We start from the raw sequence: 8,363 nt of genomic DNA on the forward strand, positions 1-8,363 counted from the left end.
GGGAGACTGAGTTCTGATGACAGAGCTCTTGTGAACAGGGTGATCTGGTAAGAAATATCCCCCAGGTGGGCTCAGATGCTCTGCCAGTCGGTGGATCCAGCCGTGATGGTTCTGTGGGAAACTGAACCACAGGGTCTCTAGTCTCTCCTGTGGACCTGTCCATTGGTATACTCAGCATGACAGTGTTAGGTGAGGCCTCACTGGAGGGAGTGATCACACAGGGGCTTGTCTCGACTTCTCTCTCCTCCTTTCCTGCCTTCTCTTCTTGTCCCCGGCCTGCTCCATTTTCTGACTGCTCTAAGATGAATAGCTTCTGCTACATGTTCCTACTGCCATCCTGTTTATGTTTCTCCTCAGGCCCAAGTTAACTAAGTCAGAGGCCATAAACAGAAGCCCCTGAGACCAAGCCTAGGGAAACTGCATTCCTCTAAGTTATTTTCTCTGCTATTTTGTCACGAAGGAAAACTGCTCCGCTCTCCCCTTCCACCACGTGATGGCAGTGAAAACATGCCATCTACAACCAGAGCACAGACCTCTGTGGGTCACAGCTCTATTGGAACCATGGTTTTGGACTCCTCGATTACAGAAATGTGAGGAATAAGTTGGTCTTGTTTACAAGCTACCTGTAAAATATAGGTATCTCACCATTTTGTAAGAGCAGTTTCTATAGTTAAGGATGATGTATACTAGCAGGGCGAGTTCTCTTTCCAGTGAGTGGTGGCAGGAAAGCTTAACTTAAAATTGGACCAAGTGAAAAAGAAAATAAAACATAACTGAAAATGGATTAAAAACTTAATTGTAAGACGTGAGTCTATAAATTGCTAGAAGAAAAGGAGGAAGCTCCTTGGTGTTGGCCTTATACCAAAACACCATGCTTAAATAAAGACAATCAAAATGAATTAGGAGAGACTGGGGAAGGCTCAGTTGGTAAAATGTGTCATTCTTGGTGGTTTGAGGGAAAATGGCTCCCAGAGGCCCCCAGAGGCTCATATATTTGAATGTTTGGTCCCCAGCTGGTGGAACTGTTTGAGAAGGAGGTGTCACTGGTTTAGGCTTTGAGGTTTCAAAGCTCTCTTTGCTTTGAGCTTGTGGGTCCAGATGTGAGCTCTCAGCTACTGTTCAGGACCATGCCTGCCTGCCTGCTGTCATGCTCCCTGCCATGATGGTCATGGTCTAACCTGCTGAAACTGAGCCCTCAGACAACCTCTTCTACATTTTTTTTCCCCTCAGCCATGGTGCTTCACCTCCGTGGAAGAGTAGCTAAGATCATCACTCAAGTGTGAGATACTGAGATTGAGTCCCAGCACTCATATAAGAACTGGACCTGCAGTGCCCACTTGTAAAACTAGTGCTGGGGAGGCAGAGTCTGGCTATCTTGGTTCATATGTGCTAGTGCTCCAGGTTCACATGTGCCAATGCAGGTTCAAATTCTCTCTCTCTCTCTCTCTCTCTCTCTCTCTCTCTCTCTCTCACACACACACACACACACACACACACACACACACTCAGAGAGATGAGAGGGTGGAGGGAAGGAGTGAGGGAGGGAGGGAGGGGGGAGGGAGAAGAGGGTGGTGGGCTCTCAGGTGCAGATTTAGACCTTCAACCACATTCCTTACACCCCCTCAGTTCATCTCGACAACAGTTTGCCTCTGGCTACTGTTAAAAGTGATCTCAGGAGCCAGGATTTGGTTTGCTCAGTTCTGACTCTGAAGCCTTCTGATTTCAGCTACACACGTCAGTCACTCCACAGACATCTGCTTCAGGAGGATAAGCCTTTGTGTCTGTTCTGCCATCCAACCCACTTAGCTTCAGACTGTGGGGAAGCAAACCTAGCTTTGCAGCTGTTGAGGATGGGCCCTCCCTCACTACCCACTGACCACTGGTGAGGAGGCTGGGACGTGGAAGGATTGAAGACGTTCAACTTGTATCTTCTGCCATCCAATCAGTGGGCCCATATACTTATCAGGACATCCCGTCTCTATGAAAAAGCAGTGGCCTAGGGAGCAACTGACTTCTCTTCAGATGAAGGTATGCTTAGTACTGTTTCAGGGTCTGTGCCTCTGTGATTTTATTTGTCTCCATTTCCTAGCTCCTGACTAGAATGTAGCAAAGAGAAGAGAAAGATTAGCTTCCGTATTTAGAAAGTCCATGGTACAGAATGGTATGGGAAAATTAAAATATAATATTTACATATATGGATAACATACATGTGTAGATACATAAATATATCATTTTATTTACTTTTGAATAAGTAACAAGGTCAGATGTTATCTGAACTGAGAAAGGATGAGAGAAAATTGGAAAAAGAAACAAAGTATGAGATATTTTTACAAAATATGGCAATATGGAAATAGGTTATTTCCAGGAAGTGCTTTGGCTTTAGATCATGACTCAAAAATACCTTTCTCAGTGGTATAATTTTCTCCAAATTGTAGCCTGTTTGATATAAGCTCATAAAACACTTGTGTCTTGGCTCAAGACAAAGATTTTTTTCCAGCCAAATATGATAAAATGGAGAAAGGTTAAAGAAGTGTTATTATTATGCAAGAAAATGAGGGCAAGATGCAACTTGTGGAGAGTACATCAGGAAGCTGATTTGTTGTGGCATGTTTACTGTTCCCATAAATAATAACTCTGAGGTTCTGTGATATTTGCAAACACCTTGGCATAGCCTTTGGCTAGGTCTCTGACTAGCTTATAACTTAATTTCATATTTATTCTAATCTAAATTCTGCCATGTGGATGGTTACCCCTGCTCGGGTTTCATGTGCCTATCCTCCTTCATGTCCTGGGCGAATCTTCCCATGCTTGGCTCTATCCCAGTGTCCTTTCTGCCTACCGGATGTCCCACCTTCTATTCTACCCTTTCCTATAGGCCATAGGTTTTTTTATTGACAGGTGATGTATCCGTATACAAGAATTTCTCTCTATACCGATTGGCTGGCTCTTTGATATTTAATGATTGATTCACAAGTTGCAGATTAAGAATAAATTAACCTGGCCTAAGAGCCATAGAAAGGTGGGCCAAGTGCTTCAGAATTAGAGAGAATTCACCCCTCCCATGATGTTCTGTCCAGGCTCACAGGGGACTGGCTGGCTGAGGATTGCTCTTTCTCAAGCAGTCACTGACTCACATGCCCCCTATTTCTGAAAACATCCTCCTAGTTGCTCCCAGACAGTGCTCTGCGTGTGGGCTCTGGGCAGCCTGTCAAGCTGACACATAAAATGTATCATCATAGGTGGGCAGAAGGAAGGTGGCAGCTGCCCAGAAGAGACAGCATGGTCAGGAGCTAGGAGACCACCTAGTTGAGACAAGGAGAAGAAAGTTGTCTAGTTTTACAGGATGGGATCCAAGTGCTTCAGGTTGCTTAGTGTTCTAGATTGTCCTGTTGTCACCGAGCCTTGCTCTACCATGGCCTCCCAGGGCTGTCTGGTTTCAAGTGTTCATATACATTCCAAGGTGTCTCAAGGATAGAGACTAAAGGGTCTCTGAGGCTGCTCCTAGGCTGGAGCAATAAGCAGATGATGGTTGCCATAGTCTTCATTCAGATGTATTTTCTTTGAGGGAAATGTTGAGTCTGGGGAGATGACTCAGTAAATGTCTGTTGCACAAACATGAGGATGTGAGTGAATTCAGATCCTCAGCCCCTAAGTAAAAGGCAGATGCAGTAATGTGCCTCTGTAAAACCAGTACCAATAGGGGAAGAGACTAGTGGATGCCTGAAACTACTTGATCAGCTAATCTCTCTGAATGGGTGGGCTCCATGTTCAGTAAGAGATGGTCTAAATATAGAAACCTGGAAACAATGGGTTAAGTCCCCCCTTTTCTGCTATAGCATACATGAGACCCATTTTGCAGCAGCCTGAGGGGGATCTGCCTTCAGCTCTGTTGGTGCTGTGGCTCCTGACTCTGCAGGCTCAGTGGCTATTTGATTGGCAGTCTTGATGGTCAAGGCTTCTCCTTTCTCCTCCCACTTAGGGGCAGACTTAGACCAGTTTGCTGTGGATTAATTCTCGCTGTGAAATGTTTGGTATGCAAATCTACTTCCATAGCTGCCATCTTTTATTCGCCAGTGTGGCACGCCTTTATTTGTTTCTATTACAAAACCAAATCCCTGAAACTCTAAGTTCTTAATATTTTGAAATTTCAATTATCCACCCAGATCATATCTCTATCTACACTCTGATTTACATGCAGGGAGAGCAGACTGTAAACAAAAGCACCTTTTGAAGTGAAGATAGTTCCTGGAATCTCTAGCGGGAGCCCTCATTTACCAGAGAGAAGTCATTTCCATAAGCAAGCCAGAAGAGGGCCTGTGGGAATGCAGGGCCCTTGGAGGATCCTGACCCTGCTTCTCTGAGCAGTAGTCTTGCTGGGAAGTGAATTGACCTTGTGCTAAGTCTTGGTGTCCTGGGTATCCTGGAGGATCCCAGGTGGACCATGTGGAGATGGTATGCCTGTGAATTATAGAGCTTGCTGCTCTAGGGCCTGTACACGAATACATACAGCTGTACATTTTAACTGCACTTAGAGTCAGAGAAATGCACTTATAGAAAAACCTATGGCAAAAGCTACATGAACGATCTGATGCTCTTTCCAGAAGGACTGAACAGGAAGCTGAGCTCACTCCGCTGTGTAACTCCTGGGCTGGGTAAATGGGATATAGACAGTTAGCACTGAATGCCAAAGAGAGCAGGGAGTACTGCCCAGGGGATGGGACTGTAAGGGAAGGCAGGAGTCTGGGACTGGACTCAGTCTTTAGGTGAATGATAACCTGTTGACCTTGCACCCATTACAGGTCTCCTGAAAGCCAGGATCTCTGCCCAACCAGATCCCTGCCATAGGTGCCAGAATTGTCTCAGCTGATTTATCAGTACCACAGCCAGGATGGCTGGCATCTTGGAACTTAGAGAGTGGGTTGTGGTTGTTCTGTGAGGAAGATGTGGGGTGGGACCTCTAGGCTGCTTCCCAGTCAGGATGCCATCTATCCCAGGGCTCCTTCTAGGTGAAGCTGGACTGGCTGGGGCGCCTATCCTGTAAGTCACATCAGCCAGCTGAGCTTTAGTCCCAGGCGGTGTCCACATGTCCATGTATGAAACAGGAGCAGATGACGGAATATAACCACATTACATTGAAGGACTTACGTCTTACAGAAAAGCCCTCCTCCATGGGCACAGTGAACTTTCCAGAACTTTCTCTGTAGGGAAAGTGAGTGTTTCAGACTCTTTCTCTATGGGCATAGTGAGTGTTCTAGACCAAGCTCAGTGGGAACAGTGAGTGTTCCTGGCACTGCCTTCTTAGGGACAGTGAATGTCCCTCACAGAACAATGAGACTGAAGACCGTTTCTTACGGTGAACCCTCCTGAGTACACGGCACATCTGCCATTCCCTGACTTACTGCGTGACGCCAGCACTCCTCTCTGTCTAGGAACTGGTCCAACCCTTGAAGACACTGTGATGGGCAAGGAGGTTTGTGCTGTGGAGAGTTAGCCTCCTGGGAGCTAGTCTGCAGATGGCAGCGCAGCCCAGATGGTGACCCCGGCTGCTCAAAGGGATAAACTATAAAGTCTCAACCAATAAAAAGCCCATCTCTTGCTCCTACCTCTCCCTACTTAGGACCTATTTCATGTGGGCATGCCCCAGGCACCATCCAGATTGGAGGTTCCCCAAAATAAGAGTTGGAGAAGTAGAGGATCTTCAAGGGCTTAGGGGTAAAGTTTGAACATGGGATCTACATTCTACACACAGTATAAGCCATTCAGCACCCACCTTCATTAAGGCATGGTCTCAAGGATGGAGTGAGTCTATGAGAGGTACCTGTAAGTAATTAGCACTGGAGTGGGACCTACCCTGCTCCGGTGAGAGAGGGCAGGCTCTCAGCCACTGTCCTGTGACTGGAGCTAGCAGAACACTGGGCTTCAATTTTCCTTTTAGAATGCAGACTGACAGCTAACAAAAGAGTTATCAGGGCAAAGCAACCAATTCAGGGCTTCAGAAGGCCAAGGCTGTGGTAAATGTTGCCTGATGCGCACTAAGTCCATCTAAGCAGAGCCATGGGCTGGAAGAGGGAGCCAAGCATGTCCCCAAAGAGGAATCTTTGTTCTGATGATGGGCCAATTTTCTACCTCTGTTCTTTCTCTGTTTGTCTTGTTATTTGAAATTTTCTTTAGCAGTTTTGCCAGGCTTGGTATATTTCTTTGTTTCACTGTTTTTCATCTGTACACAGATTACATGTTTTCGGCAGCATCTGCTGTGAATTTTAATTACAATGCTCAACTCAAAGGGAGCCTCACAAAGCAGCCTGCATCGTTAGCAGTCCAGGGCCATGTTTACGGTGCAGACAGAGGTAGCACAGTGCATTGGGAGACTTGGAAGTCAGACAAAGGAAATACAACCCCACAGTTCTCCCCTTGTCCCACTGCCCCTCCCCCATTTAAGAAGCATTTGTAGCAAGGGACCACTATGCATTAAATTACTCTTGGTTTTTGTTTTTCCGCCAATAATTGTCCTTTGGTTCTTTGAGGTAACATCACAAAACCCTGGAAGCTTTTAAAGTAGCAGCCTGGGATTGGCGGGTAGACTGCCGGAAAATACATGTCTGTTTGGTTGTTTCAAATTGCAAAAATAAGCTTATAAAATGCCATAAAATCTGGCTGTGATTACTTATTAGCTTAGGAAGGCTTTCTGGGATACATGGACTTGAGTCCCCCGTGGTCATCCTTCTGTTGATAATGCTGGTTCTATGTAGCTCGGCATGGAAGACTAGAGGGCCCTGCTCACATAGACACCGGCAAGCCAGGCTGCTGGTGTTTAGCACCTGGGGTCAGTCTTCCTGCTGAATAGGGTGGGCAGAGCATGCTCCTGCTACAGAACGCATTCCTGACAGAGCAGACTGTGTCTGCCTTGGTCATCTATACAATTCAGCCCCACGAGTGCCTTTTATTTCAGAAGCGTGTTTGGAAGACACGATTATGCAGTCAGAACTTGCCTGCTGCCATAGAGAAGGGAACTGGGAATAGAAGATGGACATTACATCCCTAGAAGCCCTGGACTTTGCCTGGGCTTTTGGTTAGGGAGGGACACTATGTCTCCTCAGCAGCATGGCTACTCTTGACATGAGGCTGTAGGGTGTTGTGCTAACTTTTCTTATGGAGGCATGAACAAACATCTCCTCACCCCAATGGGGCACCAGCACCAGACCAAAGATTCTATTGATGAACTAACATTATTGCAGAAGTATGGGTGAAGGGTTACTCCAGGGCCATGGGTAACCCCCCAAACAGCCACCAAAACATCTCACTGTAGTATAGATGATGACTTCCTCACAGCTTCATAGATGCAGTCCTCTTCAGTGTACCTTCTATGTCCTGTCTACTGTAACACTTCCCCAGCCCACGTGTAACAGGGATAGAATCATACATAGCTGGGAACAGGGTTTAGGAGTGAGGAAGTGGCTGGAATCTCAAGGAAGGGTCTAATGACCCTTTCCAAGCTCTCCTACGAGGGAATATCAACAAGCACAGCATTTTGAGTATCTCTTGTGCCTTAATTAAACTGTTATGGCTATGGGAGCCCTCAAGATAGATCTAAATGAAAGGCATTTTATGTGCAAGCCTGGTCATCTGAGTTTGATCCCTAGAATCCATGTAAAGATGAAAGGAGGGAGCCAATACCACAGTGTTGTTTTCTGACAGTCACATATGTGTTATAGCATGTTCTTCCCTCCCCCACAACATGCAATTGCATAGTAATAGTAAATAATTTGTACAAGGATAGTAATGGCTACAAATGTGCCACATCATGTTCTCCCCACACACGCATCATGCATATACATAATACAATAAATAAAAATGTAGAGCTTAGTAATGACTGTGACTCTCGGAGATAATGCTCTACAACACAGGAACCATGGCATTGATCTACGGAGGCTTTGAAGGTACCCAAGGCAGATGTTATGTAATGTTTGCCATACTGTATTCTCTTTTCTCCTGAAAACGTCTTAACCAGGTGACCAGGGGCCCAACAGCAACTTATACAAACCCCAGTATCTGTTGACTCCTGCAGGGCAGTATATAGCATAGACAGTACACTGGTGTCATCTGTCACTGCCATGTCTCCTGCATGGTACCTGCTCTAGCTAATGAGATCCCACCTGCCAGGTACCTGGACTAGACCCATGGTAACATTGAGGCTGACCATGAGTACATGGCCTTCATGTGACAAGAAAAAGCTGGGGCCTAGAGTCTAGTCATCTGCTCTAGAGACCCAGAGGGTAGTGAGTGACTTGGTGGCTTTGTCATTTGGGCTCTATGGCCTAGAGACCTTTGACTGTTATCATTCAATCCCCTTCTATTGATCTCCA

Source organism: Rattus norvegicus, chromosome 1 (genome assembly GCF_021556685.1).
Source record: "Rattus norvegicus strain SHRSP/BbbUtx chromosome 1, alternate assembly SHRSP_T2T, whole genome shotgun sequence".
Lineage (NCBI taxonomy): Eukaryota > Metazoa > Chordata > Mammalia > Rodentia > Muridae > Rattus > Rattus norvegicus.